Genomic DNA, 18,904 nt, shown 5'->3' on the forward strand with positions numbered 1-18,904 from the left:
CTTCTTCATCCATTCGTCTATTGAGGGGCATCTAGGTTGGTTCCAGGTTCTGGCTGTTACAAATAGTGCTCCTATGAACATAGTTGAACAAATGTTTTTGTAGTCTGATTGGGCATCTCTTGAGTATATTCTCAAGAGTGGAGTTGCTGGATCCTGAGGTAGGTTGACTCCCAGTTTCCTGAGAAACTGCCACATTGATTTCCAGAGTGGTTGCAAAAGTTTGCATTCCATCAATAATGGATGAGATTTCCCCTTACTCCAGATCCTCTCCAGCATAGACTATCATTGGTGTTTTTTTATTTTAGCCATTCTGACAATGAGGGCAGACTGAGAAGCCAATGATAATGACACTGGGTTTTGATTCTACTGCATGTACTGACTTTTTGGGAGCCTAGTCTGTTTGGATGCACACTTTCCTAAACCTGGATGGAGGGGGAAGGGCCTTGGACTTCCCACAGGGCAGGGCACCCTGACTTCTCTTAGGACTGGAGAGGGAGGGGGAGGGGGAGAGGGGGGAATGGAAGGAAAATGGGAGGATGAGAGGAAGTGGAAATTTTTAATAAATAAATAAATTTTTAAAAGATATATGTTACTCTAAATAACATAACTGGAGAACTGAGGAACTTATATAAAGATTATATTATATTTTCAATTAATATGTATATATATGTATATTGGGAGAAAAATATATATCAGGAGAAAATTAAGTAAAATAAAATCTTTGAAAGATAAAACATATAGGAAGATTAGTCCATAAATCTAGAATTTAATATACTGATAAAATATATTTTAGAAAGAAAGGTAATATAAAAACTGAGGGAAGGAATTCATGGTAGACTGGCATAAGTATTAAGAAAGATTCTGGACATAGAAGCTAAAAAAAAATCCCACACTGGCTCAGAATTGAGTAGAATAAAGGGTTATTTATTTAGGGGTACACTGACAGATCACAGTCCTCTGCACACATGGGGAACAGGAACCAAATCCAGCAGCTGGAAGAGAGAAGAGACACATGTTTTTCATCAGCCTTACCAAGTGGCCAGGTAACTTAAAGGCTGCTGGTTGTAGATTTTCTACAGCACATCCTCTTTTTGTTTAAATAAGAGAGTTCTAAGCCTAATACAAAATTACATACAATAAGAACAAATATCAGGTATAAAAATTAGTATTACAACCAGCATAAACAATATCCAACAAGAACCATGTGATAAATGTTTCAATAATTATCCCATCCTAAAGAGTTAAAGTCTTGAATTATAAATAATTTGGCCACATCATGAGAGGAAAGTAACTACAACTATCTGGTTTTAACCCCATCAAAGACCCAAGAAGGGAAATAATATTACTTGAGTAAACAGGGAGTACAATCAAGCAACTTCCAAAATGTGCAACAAATGACAGAGACAACTGACTACGTGGGAAATCACCCAAAATCTCATTTGCAACATTGGAGCAACCAAATTTGGCTAAAGCCTAGAGTAATTGAGAGACCATATCCAGAGGTAGAAAAATTTTCAAAACCATTTTACCCTGTCTTGGCAAGATTTGACAGTCTTTTTTCTTGTATTTCGCTTGTCCTGTCTGGGCATCATGCATTTTGTCAGTGGTCGATGCATGGGCAGATCCTTTCCCAAAGACCAGTTTTGCCAAGAAGAAACAAGCTCCAAGTGGAGTGTCTTTAGTGCTCAACATTCTTTCAGGAATAGATTGGTGCTGCCAGGAGGAATCGTGTCTCATGGCAACAAAACCCTAAGTTATTTAAATGCCACATTCTACAGTTTTTCAAAGTGGTTGAAGATTACCTATCTATGAAGAATACAATCTCTATGTATCTAAAGAACTTGATTAGTCTAACTATAAGTATGACAAATATGAATGACTCTTGACCTATAATTCTTAATACCTATATGTAACATGAGGGCCGGGCTGCTTGTTGGGGTTTCTGTCCCACCCAGTACCACACAGCTGGCAACCCCTAAAACAAATCATACACAGGACTCCATAAGATTATAAAACTGATTGGCCCATTAGCTCAGGCTTCTTGTTAACTAATTTTTACATCTTACGGTAACCTATAATTCTTGTCTCTGTTAGCCATGTAGCTCGGTACCTTTACCAGTTCGGCAGCTCACATGTTGCATCTTCAGTGATCTGGGAAGGAATGGCAGAGGGAGCTTCCTGCTTCCCAGAATATTCCTGTTCTCATCACCCCGCCTCTACTTCCTCTCTGATTGACCTACCTATACTTCCTGCCTGGCCAATCAGCGTTTATTTAAAACATGATTGACAGAATACAGACAATTCTCCCATACCACCTATATAATTTAAAGACTAAGACTTCATATTAGAATATTAAACAATCTTTTAACTACAGTGAGACAAATGAGAATAATGACCTTAAAGTGTAAACAATGTATAAGTATCTTGATCAGAGGTAGAAATGTATATTGCAATATGGTAAATATATCATAAATTTATCAATATACAAAATTACTTAAATAGAGGTAGAAGTATACATGCATATGAAATGACAAAATAACTTTGCCTAGGCATACAAATATTATAGACAAAAAATGAACATATTCAATATAGTTTAAGTTTGTATCAATATACAAGAATCTATACCAATATAAATGGCCTATAAATAATAGCTCACAAGTATTCACTCAATCACTCACTATTATTATTAGTGTGAGTAAGCTCACACTACTCTATTATCCTATCCAAATTCCTTGTTTTCCCCCAAGAGATCCCTGAGCTACATATTTTCCCTCAAACCCGAGCCCTATACCAATTATAATCAGCCCCCAATTGATGTCTCTAACCTTGAGAACAAAGATTGTTGGAAGAGGGGACGTCATCTTCTAAAATTGCTTCCAGCTGTCATGGGGTGATGTACTTTCTATGGGATCCTGTGAAAGTAAAATGATGGTTAAGTTTCAAGATTACTGTCTGGTATAATTATAATATACCAGATATATAATAGTCTCTGAGAATTTGGTATGGTTTTTCTGAGTTTCCTATTTGAAGTTCTGGCCAAAATGTTAGAAAAAAAGTGCACCATTTCTGCTAACCAAGTTGGAACCATCTTGAGCAGCTGGTACCCAAAACAGCTCTTATAGAATTGCTATCAGCATCATGATTTCATATCAACCAGGTGGAGCCATTGTTGTGGGCTGTTCCTAGTTTCAGTTGGCTCTTGTGAGACTATTTGTCATGCTGGATTACCTTGCCTAGCCTTAACACATGGAGAGGTCCTTGGTCTTGCTGAACCTTGTTGATACCCCTAAGGGGGCCTGCTTTTTTCTGTCTGGGTGAAAGCAGAGGAGAAATAGATTGGAGGAGGGGTGCAGTGGGGAGGTGCAAAAGAGTGGAAGGAAAAGAGGAAGGGGAAATGCAGTTGGTATGTGGACTATATAAATAAATTAAAAAAAGAAAAAAAGAATTAGGAAAGAAATTTAACTCTAGATGATATATATGTGAAGAAGTTAAAATTACAAAGATTTAAATCTAAATTTGCAGTCATGTTACTATTTTTAGTCTTATTAGATAATGATAATATAAGTCAAATATAGAAACATTAAATGCAATATATATGTGACTCCATAGTCTGCAAATAGGAGAGTGGAAACAAATTAATTGTATTATTTTGAAGTTCAAGTACTTATCATAACACAGTATGATGAAATTCCAAGGGATCTTTGGTAAGTTTCTTGTGTATGTGGTGATTCCAAGCAAACAGCTGAATAAATCTAGATAGTAAACTAGATATCAATAGCAGAGAATAGTAAAGAAGTATTCAGTTTAAATGAAGCTGAGGAAAGAGAGATAGTATAAACAGGAGAGAGAGAGAGAAGAGAAAGAGAGTGATAAAGGGAGAGAGAGAGAGAAAGAGAGAGAGAGAGAGAGAGAGAGAGAGAGAGAGAGAGAGAGAAAGAGAGAGAGAGAGCAAGGAATGGTGGAATACATTTATAGTAGAATCTCAGCACTATATGGGAAGAGATGGATTGCTGGGGATTACTGGCCAGGCCACTTAAAGTCAATAAAAGATTCTTTCTCAGAAACAAGGAGGATGACATCTGAGGAATGGAACCTGAGATTTGGTTGCCTTCTGACTTTTCTACATATGTGCATACATATTCAGCTGCACTACAACCTACACAAATGCCTATATGCTCCCTCACACACACACGCACAGCCACACACACCAAACAAACAAACATTAATTTTTTTTTTAGTAATGTGAAACCGGTAGCAAGATGTATTATATACCAAGAAATACAACAATTCTTAAAATATTCAAAATTATTATTTTACATGATCTATTCCTGACAAAATGGAAGTTAGAAATAAATGGTAATAATTTACTAAGAAAGTTCTTGAGTAGTTGAAAAAAATGTCTTCTAACTCATGTGACAGAAAATGAACCAAAAAGAAACTGAAGGATATTTTGGGTTGTATGACCATACTAACATGAAATTAAGTTGTTGGAGGTAGTTCAAATAATGGTGTGGAGATTTAAATAAAAATGGCTCCCATGGGCCCATAAAGAGTGGCACGTTTAGGAGATGTGGCCTTTTTAGAGTAGGTGTGGCTTTGTTGGAGGAGGTGTGTCACTGGGGTGGGCTTTGAGGTCTCAGATGCTTAAGCCTGGCCAGTGTGTCACCATCACTTCCTGATGCCCATGGATTCAGATGTAGAACGGTCAGGTCCTCTCCAACACCATGTCTACCTGCATGCCACCATGCTTCCCACCAATCTTAATGGACTAACATTCTGAACTGTAAACCAACCCCAGTGAAAGGTTTTGCTTTTTAAGAGCTGGAGTGGGCATGGTGTCTCTTCACAGCAAGAGAACTTAAAGACAAATGGTTAGACGGAAATATGTAGTTTTAGAATCTATAATAGATAAGAAAATTTATTATCCAAGTCTCCACATTAAAAATCTTTTAAAATTGATTTTATTGAGCTATATATTTTTTCTCTATTCCCTTCTCTTCCTCTCCCCTCCTCTTTAATCCTCTCCCATGGTTCCCATGTTCCCAGTTTACTCAGGAGATTTTCTGTTTCTACTTCCCATGTAGATTAGATCCATGTATGTCTCTCTTAGGGTCCTCATTGTTGTCTAATTTTTCTGGGATTGTGATTTGTAGGCTAGTTTTCTTTGCCTTACATTTAAAAACCACTTATGAGTGAGTACATATGATACTTGTCTTTCTGGGTTACCTCACTCAATATGATGTTTTCTAGATCCGTCTATTTGCCTGCAAATTTCAAGATATCATTATTTTTTTCTGCTTTGTAGTACTAAAATGCGCCTCAAAGAATGAATAAGGAAAATGTGGTACATTTACACAATTAAAAATCTTAAGTCATTATAGGTATTTATCTAAGAAACTGAAGCCAAATATCCACACATTCATAGTAGGTTTGCAAAAAAACAAAAAAAAAAAACAAAAAAAAAACAAAAACAAATCTCATAATGGAAATCCAGAACTATTTCAAATAGTGTTTGAAAGATGACATAATAATGTTTTTCTAGATTGATAAAAATAAACATAGAATGATGAATGATAAAAGCAGATGGATATATTATATTCTCAATAGAATCAATACAGAGAAAACACATGAGCAGAGAAAAAAATGACTGAATTTATGCAGCATTCCAAAACAGAGGATCCTTATTTTTGGTGATACAAAGAAGAATAGCTATATCTTAGGTTTTGAAATATGGAGAAAAAGACTGAAACAGTAACAAACTTTTCTTTATATAAAAACGATCCATGCATTTACTGATACTGTAACTACTCAGGTGTCTATATTTGTTGCAACTCTTTGAACTTTATGCTTAAAGTTCATGTATTTTTTATTGTCCACATATTTTTATTTGAAAACTAATTTAAAGAGAAAAATGTTACAATGAAGTTTATTACAAAATAAAATGATGTTCATAACTAATATATTCTTATCTGATAAAAGATAAAACTTCATGAAATTATCAGTTGATATAGATGAATGAATCCCAACTCTGGCTGCAAAATTGTATTCACTAAAGAGACTCCATTTCCCCAGGAAAGTGAGCATCAAGACAAAAATAGTCACTACCACTTGATTTATAATACAAAATGGAAGATTCTCGCCAACTTTTTAATTAGGGAAAAGTTCAATAATTAAAATGCAAGGCACAAGCTATCATTATTTACAGGTCATGTGTCTATATAATAAAAATCCCCTACAGTTAACCAGCAATCCAATTATTCCTACTAATTAGGGAATTTAATAAATTTGCTGCACACAATGGCTTAAACAAGTTAGCTCTATTCCTCTATAGCAGGGTTCAGCCAGCTAATGCCTGCTAGCCAAACCCAGCTGTCAAATGCTTTCCTAAATAAACTTTTATTGGAACATGGCCATGTCCAACTGTTGATTTATTGTTTGGGATCTTCTTGTTCGTTAGGATGACAGAATTGAATGGTTATGATACATTGACTAGCCCACAAAGCCTAAATTATCCAATATATGAATAAAATAATCAAATAGAAAAATATTATAGGAGAATAAGATGGAATACTAAAGGTTAAAAAAACGTATTTTTCTGTCATAAACCTATAAATTACCCTAAACCAAAATAAACCCTTTCATCATGGTATCTTTGTTACAGGTTATATAAAGGAAGCCTTTAGCCAATTTATCATGATACATCCAAATCTAAATCTAAATCATTAATAATTTCAATAAAAACCTAATTAAAATATTGTTAGATATTTGAGGAACTTGGCAAATTCTTCCTAGAATGGCAGATGAAGAATCTAAAAAGCAAAGGTGAAAATTGTAACCTTTCTTAAACAAATCTATTTAATAAATGTAATGTAGGATTTGCTGAGTAACAAAAAGATTCAAAGACCAAGACTCAGAGATCTTATAGATGGAAAATAATTGACCAATGGAGAGTGTGAAGGTATATTTGGGTTAGGAAGCAAAGAGTGCTTAAAAACAACTTTCTACCTGTAAAAAATAGACAAGATTTTCCAATTAACACTGCACCCAAAAGTGGAGTTCAGATGTACTCAGCATTATATCATGAAGAAGGGACATAGCAGACCTGAAAATAAATTACATTGCCTCTGGGACATGAATGGAGATAATCTTCAAACCTTCCAAAGCAAATATCAAAGTAAAAATATAAATAGATCTGGCTACATGAAATAAGTGTTGTACACAGTATTTAGTATATAGCATACACACGCAATTTCTAAAGTTATAAAACAAAAGAACACAAAATCAGTTCATAATGTGCAAAGTAGTTCTGTGTGTATAATGCACTGAAGAGAAAATCTAAACCTATCATGGAAAATTTTAGAGATACTCAAACTCAGTAATTGGGTGATTAAAATAAAGATAATTTACAACCCTGAGATAAGCAAAACTGTGATAGTTAAACTCAATTTGTAGAGACTGTGGGGAGACCGAAAAGCTTTAGCCCGTCTGCTAAGATCACAGTTATTCTAAGCACTTAGAATAACTGCAGAGGTTGTGAAATCAAGCCTTTCCACAAACTTGACTGTCACTGCACCCATAGGCTTTTTGTGGATGCAGGCATCTTTGCTGCTGAAGGTGTGTTCACAACTGTCCACACTGGTTACAACCCTGAAGAACTTCATGAATTTACTAAATATGTTTTCATCTTCCTGGGTCTGTGTATCTATTTGCAAACATGTTTGGGCATTTTCATCTAGACTATCACATTTTCCTCTTGCTTTGTTCATTTGTGTGATTTCTGAGTGTGACTCAGGAACCTTATTCTTGGAATTAATCCTAGAGAAATATACGTTTCATAGATTCATAAGATAACTTAGATGTTGGCATTCATTGGATATAACAGCTGGGTACTGGAGTCACTGTAGGAGGATAAGTGTATGTGCGCAATGTGCACTTAAGTCACAATCCTGTGATTAGGAGCGAATACCTAGCCATATCTAGCCAAATGAATGTATATAAAATTTCTACTGGGGAGGGAAATAAAGTAAAAGACAGTAACAGTATTTGTATAAATCCAAAAATTCACATAAAACACTTTATATTTTTAAAGGTTACATGTTTAATTATTGACTTTTCAAACAGAGAGTAATGGACAATTAGCCAGGTGTAGGACACGAGCAGAAAATCAGAATCTTTAATCAAGGTAAATAAGCATTTAAAAAGTGGGCTTGGTATCAACTTGATGGGTATGTTAAATGAGCAAGGGCTTTGCATAAGTAATAAGTGAAAGCACTCCATAAATTTATGACTTGTAGCTGATGATAGAGAACAGGATAAACTTCACGGTTTGTATCTTAGTTGAAGGAGAAATAGAAAGCAAAGACAAATGAGAGAGTATATTAAATTACACTGCAAAGCTTAGACACTCCCAGCTAACATACACTAACCATAGTCCACTGCATACATCAATGTTTTCTGGAGTTATTTTATTTTACCAACTCTTCAGCAAAAATTATATGAAATAACTCAGTCCATTCTGCTAGTTAGTTTCGTTTGCATTCGGTTCAAACAGATCCTCATCATAGTTAGTAACATGCTCTAAGCATGCATTTTTTTTCTAAATTGCAGTAAAGATACTTTGCTAACTCATTCTTCCTAGATGGAATTAAATTACTTACCTTGGTAATGGAGAGTCGCTGGTAGGATGTAAATGAGTTGCTAACACGGCACTTCATTGCCACAATAATTTCGAGCCACTAGCGAGCTTGATGTGTCTGCAATAAATGTTTTATTATTTAGGAAAAATTCACTCTACGAGGTACCATGTGCTATGCTCCTCCGTGCTGTAAATCAACAAAGATCAGCAGACTGAATAGAAAAATGAAAAGCTTGTTTAGAAACTGACATAAGCTTTCGGATGAGCAGGGATGGTGGATGGTGAGAGTTAACTACGCTCATTTTTCTTTGCTTGTCAGGCTTGCCACTTGAATTTCAGTGCTAAAGATAGGCGATAGCTTAGCTTTATGAAATTATGTCCAGGGAAGCTGTGTTTACATTTACATAGATAGAGTCATAATAAAGTGGAATATAAAATAGCCACACTAAAGCAGCAGTGCCCCAACTATATGAAGTGTGGGATGGAGTTCACAATTCTCATGTCTGCAGACAAGGAGAGGAAAAGTCACGTTGCAAACCTTGGCTTTCAGAATTTCCTAGAAATTACTAAGAATTTTCAGAATTTCCTAACAGTACTGGAAAGCACCAGACAGTTTAGCATTTATAAAATACCGGGGAATTTTCCCTCTACTGGCTTTGTTTCTATTTTGAGGAAGTCAGGGGCACAGGAAACTTTTGACTCTCTTCTTCCAGAATGACAAAGCTAGGGAAGGAGTAAGCCTGGACCTACACCGTCAACATGAGAACCGCCCCAAACTCACTGTGGTTACCTAGTAAATGTCATTGTATACTGCAGATGGAGTTCTTAGCATTGCAACAGTGCAGGGACACTTCTGGCTGCCATCTCCCTAGAATTGTAGAAACAAGGAACACCAATGCCAGCTTTTACTGTGCAAAAGAGCACAGATAGATGATACCCCTGTCTCTGCCTTACGTTCATGATAATATCATTAGTCACGATTAATTCTTTAATTCTCACATTAAGGACTTTAAATGTGCACCGTGTAGTAACCAATGATCCTTGTCCATCTAAAGTTTCTCTGTGAGTTTGTAAAATAGTAACCACCATTTGAGCTTCGCACTTCATTGGGGCAACCTTGTCTTGATTTAAGGTTCTGCGATCCTAGTTGAAAGGGAAAAAAAAAGACATCTTTATTTATTTATTATTAGTTAAGCCTCAAAAATATGTGATGATTAAAAACGGAAATCAGATAAGAGGATCATTTAAGAGGGAAATATAGCTTGTTATAGCTGGTTGGAAAAGATACAACACAGTAAAGACCAGATAATTGCTCACAGGATGTTCAATTTGTGGAAACCCAGGGCACAACACCAGGGTCCAGGTAAGGTGTGTGAAGTACCAGGGAGGGGTGAGAGCTTCTCAAGGAAACATCATCAAGAATTCAGAATACAGAAGCAGGCCAGCTGTTGTATTGTTGGGAAGGGGGGAGGAGAAAGCATGGTTTAACAAATGTTGATAAATAGATATAGTCATGTATGTTAGGCTTCTCTAGAGGAACAGAACTGATGGAATGAATCTGTCTGTCTACCTATCTATGTCTGTCTATCTATCTATCTATCTATCTATCTATCTATCTATCTATCTATCTACCTACCTACCTACCTACCTACCTACCTACCTACCTATCTAATCTCTCTCCATTTTCTCTCTCTCTCTCTCATTTATCTATCTATCATCTATCAACTTATCATCTATCTGTCTATCTATCTATCTATCTATCCATCCATCATCTATTTATCTATTTATCATCTATCTATCTATCATCTCTTATATCTACCTAACTATCGTCTCTAGTAAGCAGTACATACACACACACATGTGCACACACACATGTATGGGATTTATTAAAATGACTTACAGGCTGTGGTCAAGCTAGTCCAACAATGATTGCCTACTGATGGAAAGTCTAAGAATCCAATAGCTGTTCATTTCATGAGACTGGTATTCTCAGCTGATCTTTGGTCTATGATGTGTTCTGAAGAAGTATATGATAATGCCAGTGAAGGAATGGACATGCCAGCAAGAACAAGCAGACAATAGCAAGAGCTTCTTCCTTGTCCATTATTTAGGTGGTCACCAGAAGGTGTGGCCCAGATTAAAGATAGACCTTCCCACTTCAAAAGCTCTAGATAAAAGTGGGTCTTCCACTTCAAATGATTTAATTAAGAAAAGTTCCTCACAGGTGTACCTGGCTTCTTAAGGGTTAGGTAATTACTGATGTAGTCAAGTTGATAAGAATAACCATAATACCATGTAGCCTAGCAATGTCTAGACTATTTTGATTATCCTGAAAGAGTTCTGTACCCCTTTCACAAGAGCACACCACTTAAGGACAGAATTTTGCTTTTCATCGTAATAGAAACATACGTGACTTTTTCACACTACTTCACATCCACAGACACATACATATACTTTCATATCTAGCTTTATTTACTCAGACATTTTTGAAATTCATCACTGCCATTGGAAAGAACAGTAATCCATTTCATAAAATAGTGTCTTCTAGATTTTTATTTATTTTATTCTATTTTCCAAGAGATGAATTCTTGAGTTGTTTCCAACAATGGCTATCTACAGTGGAAATCCCAAGAATCTAGTAGCTGTTCAGTCCATGAAACTCTGACAAAAATAAGCTAAGGAAAGAAGAGCTTGGTTTTCTCACTGCTCAGGGAACAGCCGTACATCATGGAGATGAAATCAAGGCAGCGGGTGTCAGCCACAATTAGGAAACAGAGCGGGACGGATGCATGCCAGTACTCTGGCCACTTTCTCCATCTTACAGAGTGATTCCCTCTAGCTGCCCAGGAGTGATTCCCTCTAGCTCTGCCCATTGAAATGGGTGTCCTCATATCAATTAACAAGCATAATCAAGACAACCTATCAAGTATCCCGGAGGCTTTTCTCCCAACTGATTCTAGACTCTGTAGCATGGGCAGTTAATACTAGCCACCATATATACAAATCAGAGTTATGTCCTATGAGATTAGTATTTATTAAACAACAGTCTGATTTCACTGGGGTTTGTCTTTACCTTCCTTGGATAAACCAGTGTGCATTTTCCTATTACATCAGTTAGCTATCAGGTAGTGGACTACCTGTCCACTCGCTAAGGAAAATAACAACTATTTTAGTATGCTGAATTATAAATATGTTTGAAATGAATATGGACCCTAAAATCATCATCATGGTCTAATATTTGCTATGCTCAATATCTCAAGGATTGAAATAAGTCTGGAGATGTAAATGTCAACAGTTATACATCTCCACTGTATATACCTAACAGTAGAGTGACCTTGTAATCCATTGGTTCTACTACTGGATGCATGACCAAAGGTGAAAACATTGTATCCCCAAAGTGGTGCAGGAGAATTGTCTGTATTCTGTCAATCATGTATTTTAATAAAATGCTGATTGGCCAGACAGGAAGTAGAGGCGGGTCAACCAGACAGGAAGTAGAGGTGGGGCAATGAGAATAGGAGAAGGTTAGGGAGGAAGAAGCTCCCTCCGCCACTGAAGAGGCAGCATGTAACTTGCCCAGCTGAGAAAGGTACTGAGCCATGTGGCTAATGTAGATAAGGATAATGGGGTAACAAAAGTTATAAGAGCTAACAAGTAGCCTGCCCTAATGGGAAAATCAGTTTATAATCTTATGGAGTCTTGTGTGTGATTTTCTTTGGGACTTGCCGGCTGTGGGATACTGGGTAGGACAGAAACCCCAACAAGCCGGCCCTCATGTTACACCAAGGAGCAGTACTTTGCATGATACTTAAAAATATCAGATCAACACAGACATAGGCTACATTTTCTTAGTATTTCATGTTATTCTAGCCATATATGTGTATGTTCATATATGAACATATATGAACATATATGAAATTTATCCATGAAAAACTAAAATTCTGCCCAGACAGAGATATGGTTGGAATGAGAGATCATTGTATTAAAGAGTCACACAAAGGCAAATATCACAGAGCACCATTTATTTGCTGAAAAAATGAAATTTTATAATAGAGATGGCTAGAGATTAGAAAGAATATGGGGGTAAATAGACGGAGGAAGAATTATCTGTGGTTCTTTGTTGGTATAGCATTGTGATGGTAAGTTAAAATAATTTGTGATGTATTTTCAAAGGACTAGAGGAGTAAGAGATTCCCTGTATATGAAATTGGCTCACGTTTGGCGAGATGCTGGCACCTGGTGCTCTATGTCTTAGTTGTTGTAATAAAATACTGTGGCCAAATTAATGAAGAAGGACTTATTTGGGCTCACTACTGTTCAAGGTAGGGTCCATCATGGTGGGGAAGCTAAGGCAACAGGAGGTGGATGCAGTCGGTCACATTGCATCCCCCCTATCAGAACAGAGAGTGAGGAATGTTTGTGTCCAGCGTTTTACATTGTATACAATTCAGAATCCAGATCCTGAGAATAGTGCTGCTAATTTTCAGTATGTGTTTTCCTACATCAATAAATCTAACTGATATGATTTCTCACAGGTGTTCCCAAAGGCTAAATAATCCCTCACATGTGTACCTGGAGACTTGTCCTGTCATATTGATAATCAACACTAACCATCACATCCTGATTTGATTACTTCATGTTATATACAAATAACGAATTACTACAATGCTCTTGATAAATGTCATATCCTGACTCTCTAAAAAAACAGAATGCTCAGAGTAACTTAGGTGGGGGATAAAGCAAGAAAGAAATTATAACACCATTGAATCTCATTATATGAGAGAAAAAGAATTTCCTTCAAATGTAAAAGACTTGATCCTTAATGGACTCTGGTCTGGCGGGGTGGGGGTTCTGTAGAACTCTGCTGCCATTATCAGACTGCAGAAAGTCTATGATCAGTTTGAAATATACTAAACTGGGTTTCATGGCACACCAGACTTTGGGTTGGTTTTTGAGGAGAATATTGTAGAAGAAAATGCAGACATCACCCGGTGGTCAGCCTACCTGGCACACTGCACTCCTGAACAAGAAGCATGGCATACCATGCTTCTAAGTATTCCCAGAATTCAGAACATGGAGTTCTGAAGCAACCTAAGACGCTGGTACCTGACCTACTGAGTCTGTACTCTCTGGGTCTCCTTTTCTGTGCTTCTGAATAGAGACCCCGGTGGTATGAGCACTCACTCTCCAATCTCAGGTAATGTGCTAGCCAATCACAGTCGATAAGCTTCTGCTATATTAGTAGCTGTTCATGTACAGCAAAGCAGAGACTGTTCGCTGGAGCTGTCTCCAGAGTGGGTTCATCGTCACGCACTTTATCAGCCTACTGGCATTTTGGTCTTGTTGGGGGATGTCCAGTAACAACTGTGAAGTGTGTATTCAAAATATTTATAGTCAATTCCTTAGAAAGACCCCAAGCCATATTGATATTTTTAATGTTACACTCAAAGAATTGCAAATGTATATGAAATGGATATGGATCTTGAAACCCTATTTGCTTACCATTTGTTACATTCAATGCCATATTTGGACTTCTCTTGCTTTCCGTACTTAACTTCTTTGTCTAGGCTGACCCAGCATCTGCCAGTCTGCCTGTGAAAAACAGTTTTTGGTGTGTAACCGGCATTATCTCATTTATGTGATTTTAGTTATCTGAAGCTGAAAATTACTTCTTGTATAAACAGAGTAAACATAACTGTGGCAGACCCCAGTGGATGAAGTACTTAATTCTTATTAGGAAGAAAAAAAAGTATTGCTTTCTGTCTCCACTTTAATGATAAAAGAAATAGTCTCTGTGACACCCGTGTTTTGTGGAAATAAAGTTGAGCCCACAGAGGCGAGCACTGGTAGGTATGGTTTGTGAACCATGACCAACCTTGTCCCTGTGCATTTTAGCACATCTTCCCAAGATGACCCAGTGTTCATGCTGCCCCAGTTTAATCTGAAATTAACCTTCCTGGTGGCATTTCCTGCATGGCACCTGACTCTGAGAGTTGTCCTTGTCACACGGAGATTTGGTTCACTAGTTCGTGGTGTTCATTTGGAGAAGTTAGCACTAATGTGTCTGTGCTTCAGTGTCCTCGACTGTGAAGTTGAAATGACCCTGTTAACAGTGTGCCTCCCTGAGGGACGGTGATGGACAGCAGATACAATTACTGTGGAGCATTTTACCTGATGCAAAACCGGGAGATTTTATGAGAAAGTTATATGACCTTCTTTTCAGCATTACACAATGGTTCAGAGAGCTTGTGTATTGCTTTATGAAAACATTTTTTAGACAGTGCCTTGACAACCTTAAACAACCAGTGTTTTACAGTATAAAATATTAAGACTGCTTTTATTACTTTTGCTACCATCCATTATTATTATTATTCTTACTGCTGGAAAATGTGGACAGAGTAGAACTTTAAAATATAACGAACCAGCTGAGCTGTAATATATTATTATGGTCCTCCCATTAGCTCAACTGTCCTAAAATCTTTACAGGTGCTTATGATAGATGTGGGAATAATATCAAAGACTTTTCTTTTCCACAAAAGAATAAAAGACAATTAAATTCACACGACGAAATTGATTTCAGCTGAAGACACCTTAGGTAGCCCAGTTAGGCTCCAATAACGGCACTGAATCAGCAACAGGATTCTATTGTCCAAGGTATAATATGGCTTTGATTAACTGGAAAACAACTAAAACCAAAACTTCAATTAAATAGATTCCTCCTTTTTAGAGCAGACTAAATGCATAACTTAAAAAGAAATGAAATGAAGAAAGTAGGGAAATTAATAAAGGAGGAAAGAAATCCAAATTCTAGAGGCCCTGGACATAAATATCCAATGATGATGGCAATGGGGGTGATGAACTCAAGACACTTGAGGGTTATGGGAAGTCTACACTCAGTGAGGAGCTGGGGGGTGATGTTTTGTAGAAAACAACAATATTCACACAAACACCTCTCCAGAGCAGTGTGGATTCTAGAGATGAGAATTCGGGGATTCAAGGTGGCTAACGCTCCATTAGGACCATTGGTGAGCTATCAGCTATGTAATGACCTAGACCCAGGCCTGCATAGCCTTAGCCACCACGTTTTCCAGAGCAGAAGTATCAGGTTACATTGGGTGCTTCTGCTGAGGAATTTTATGTGAATTTTAAGAACCTTGTTCATTGAGAGAAATGAAACAAGATAGATGAGTTATACGTGATGTTTATTTCAGACATTTTAATGAGACGTTCTATGGCATTATAAGAACTGTCCAGATTTACTGGAGACAAATAGAATTAATTATGGGAAGAAGTGAGGGAAGGGACATAACAAGGTCAGCCTCTCCAGGAAGCAAATCATTATATCCATCTCTGCCCATTCTTACAAACAAGGTTTATGCTTAAATTTCTGAACCTGAGCATTGCAGAAACCATTCTCAATTAAGAATGTGATTAAAATGCACCTACTATATATACACTTGTAAAAAGAGAAGGTATAGATACCTAAGAAAGATTTTCTTTGTCAGTACTTTGAATGAAAGATTTTCTAGTGAACAAGCGAACAAATAAATTAGATGGCAGGGTGTGCTGTAATTTTAAAAAAGCAGCACGAGAGAAAAAGATGCCATGCAACAAAACTCACTGGAGGGGTTTTTATTGGGGGGAACATAATGGAAAAAGCAGGGAGGTGAGGGGTAGACTGGCCTCTTGGAACAGGAGTGACAAAAGAGAAGAGAAAGGGAAGGGAAGGGAAGGGAAGGGAAGGGAAGGGAAGGGAAGGGAAGGGAGACAGAGAGAGACAGATAGACAGGCAGAGAAGCAGAAAGACAGAGAAAAAAAGGAAGATATGGGAGGCAAGGCCTATCTTTTAAAAGGGAACGTAGGGAACATGCACAGAAGGTGCCCACAGTTGCTGCAACTGAGGACATAACCTGTCAGGACCTCAAGGGCAGGTCAGTACTGATGCCTGAATATTAAGTGTGCCTCGGCCATTCAGACTAACAGGTTCTGTTGAGTCAACTTTATACTTCTCTGATATTAGAAAGCACACTGGCTTGTGTTTGAAAATTAGTGGCAAGCACTGGCAGACCTCACTGGTTCTTTTTTTTTTTGTGGAGAAATAAAAATGCCTAAATAATAGTCCAAAAGTATTTTAAGAAAATGTGTGTTTTTCTTTTTCTCTTTCCTTCCTTCCTTCCTTCCTTTCTTCCTTCCTTCCTTCCTCCCTTCCTTCCTTCCTTCCTTCCTTCTTCCCTCCCTCCCTCTCTCTCTTTCTTTCTGTGCTTTCCTTTTTAATTCTTAATGGATGGCAAGACAGCTCAGTGGGTAAAGGCACTTGCTGTCAAACCCAAGGACTTAAATTTGATCTCCTTAACATATATGGTAGAATAAGTGAGCCGACTCTTACAAGTTGCTGATCTTTGATGTTCATGTGAATACGTTGGTGAGCTTGTAAGCATGTGTGCATGCACACACACACACACACACACACACACATACACTAAATTAAATGATGTTCTTAAATTGGAAAGAAAACAAAAAAGGCAAAATAGATTTTGTTCATTTAAATCCATAATTTGATGAGTTTTGAAAAGTAAGTGTAGTCATATATCATCACTTAGGGATAAGGAACATTTAAAATTTCCAATTATTGCATGCCATCTGCAGATTTCTTTTGTAGCACAATCATCTGCTTCCATTTAATGCACCTTTTTTTCTAGAATTCTATTGTCTTTATAAGCTTCTTACCCTTAGCTTAATACCTATGAATTTTATCTATATTTTTGTTTGATTGTATGTTCATTTCTCTTGTTTGCGGAACGATATTTGGGAGTATAGGAAACTCATGATTGTTGTACTTATTCACCAATTGGTGGCCGTTGGATTATTTTTGGAGTGTAGCTGTTATGTATAACGTTTCTGGAATGATACAAGTATATGTCTATGTCTCAGAACTGAGGTGTCTTCACGTCTCTTCAGTAAAATATCTATGAGATAAATTTTCTGGGATAATTTTGATACTTCCAACATTTATTTATTTCATTAAGTTATTCACTTATGGTCTTTTGAGACAAGATGCTGCTGTGAAGTCCATGCTGGCTGAAACTCTTGACCCTCCTACCTCAGCCTCGCAAGTGTTTGTTTTATAGAAATGCATCACTGGCCTTGGCTCACATAGAACTTTTAAGTCAATACTCTGCTGAAGATTTCTCCTGGGCTGGGGCACTCATATTTGATCTCTCTCTCTCTCTCTCTCTCTCTCTCTCTCTCTCTCTCTCTCTCTTTCTCTCTCTGTCTTTCTCTCTCCTGGCAAGATAGTAAACTTCCCCTACTGCTCTGTGAACTCTACATCTGTTTGACATACTGACTCCTATGGTTCCTCTTTCAGGCTTCGGGATTTCTCCACCTTTATGCCCAGACCCTTGTTCAGCTCAAAGTAGAAGGGCATTCCACGGCAACCACAGTTGTGCCTCCTTCCTCTCTCATACTCTGACCTTCTGGTTTGAATTGCTCAATCTCTTGAGTTTGTACTTTTCTATCCCCGACTCACCTAGGCTTCTGTGTTCTGTCTGGAAACTGCCAGCTGACAGGCAACTGTTGTGAATGTGGAGCTCACTCGTTTATTTCTCTTAAGCTCAATCTTATTTCCTTTGTCTGCTGTTACTTCCTTCTCCACAAAAGTGTAAATCTGTGTGCCAGTTTTTAATTAACCACAATAATAGCATAGATAAATGAGCTGGAGAATAAAAATTCTACATCTATCAAACAGAAATATATGAAAATATGAGAAAAAACTCTAATTTAATTTTGATTCTAATGTTGAGTGTTGACTGATTTGTAGAAGGAAAAATTATAATAGCATTATGGTTAGTGATGAAGCCAGAGTGTCAAAATTAATTTAAAAATTAATTATCAACTATTTATAATGCATACATAAAAACAATATTATACTTTTTAAACACTTTATCTTAGCTTATCCCCTTTACAGCTCCACACTCAATGAAATCTTAGTTTTGCAGCTGTGAAAACTGTTGTTCAAAAACAAGCAAGTGACCTGGAGTCCCAAACCAGCGATAGCTGAAAGAGTGATGTTAATGTTAATTAGTTCAATACATAGGTCCTTAAGATTCACCTATTCCAGGCACAGGGTAGACTCAAATATATAAAGAATAAAGAAATAATTGTTGTAATCTCAAAATCAAGATCATCCATAGGAACATTCAGAATAATACAGGGTGCTGACATAGAAGATAGAAATGTAGGCTTGGGGTGGGGGAAGCCAACGTTAGG

At 37.1% G+C, this 18,904-nt stretch overlaps 1 long non-coding RNA gene across 1 annotated transcript; it reads right to left on the bottom strand.

Moving 5' to 3' along the window:
• Positions 1-903: 903 nt before the first annotated feature.
• LOC148119366 (uncharacterized) lies at positions 904-9,146 on the bottom strand. Its single transcript, XR_015735251.1, has 3 exons — positions 8,658-9,146; positions 2,826-2,912; positions 904-992 (listed from the first exon to the last, which is right to left on the bottom strand). It is a non-coding gene; the product is annotated as an uncharacterized LOC148119366 (long non-coding RNA).
• Between the last annotated feature and the right edge of the window lie 9,758 nt (positions 9,147-18,904).

Source organism: Myodes glareolus, chromosome 17 (genome assembly GCF_982192425.1).
Source record: "Myodes glareolus chromosome 17, mMyoGla1.1, whole genome shotgun sequence".
In the NCBI taxonomy this organism is placed as follows: Eukaryota; Metazoa; Chordata; class Mammalia; order Rodentia; family Cricetidae; genus Myodes; species Myodes glareolus.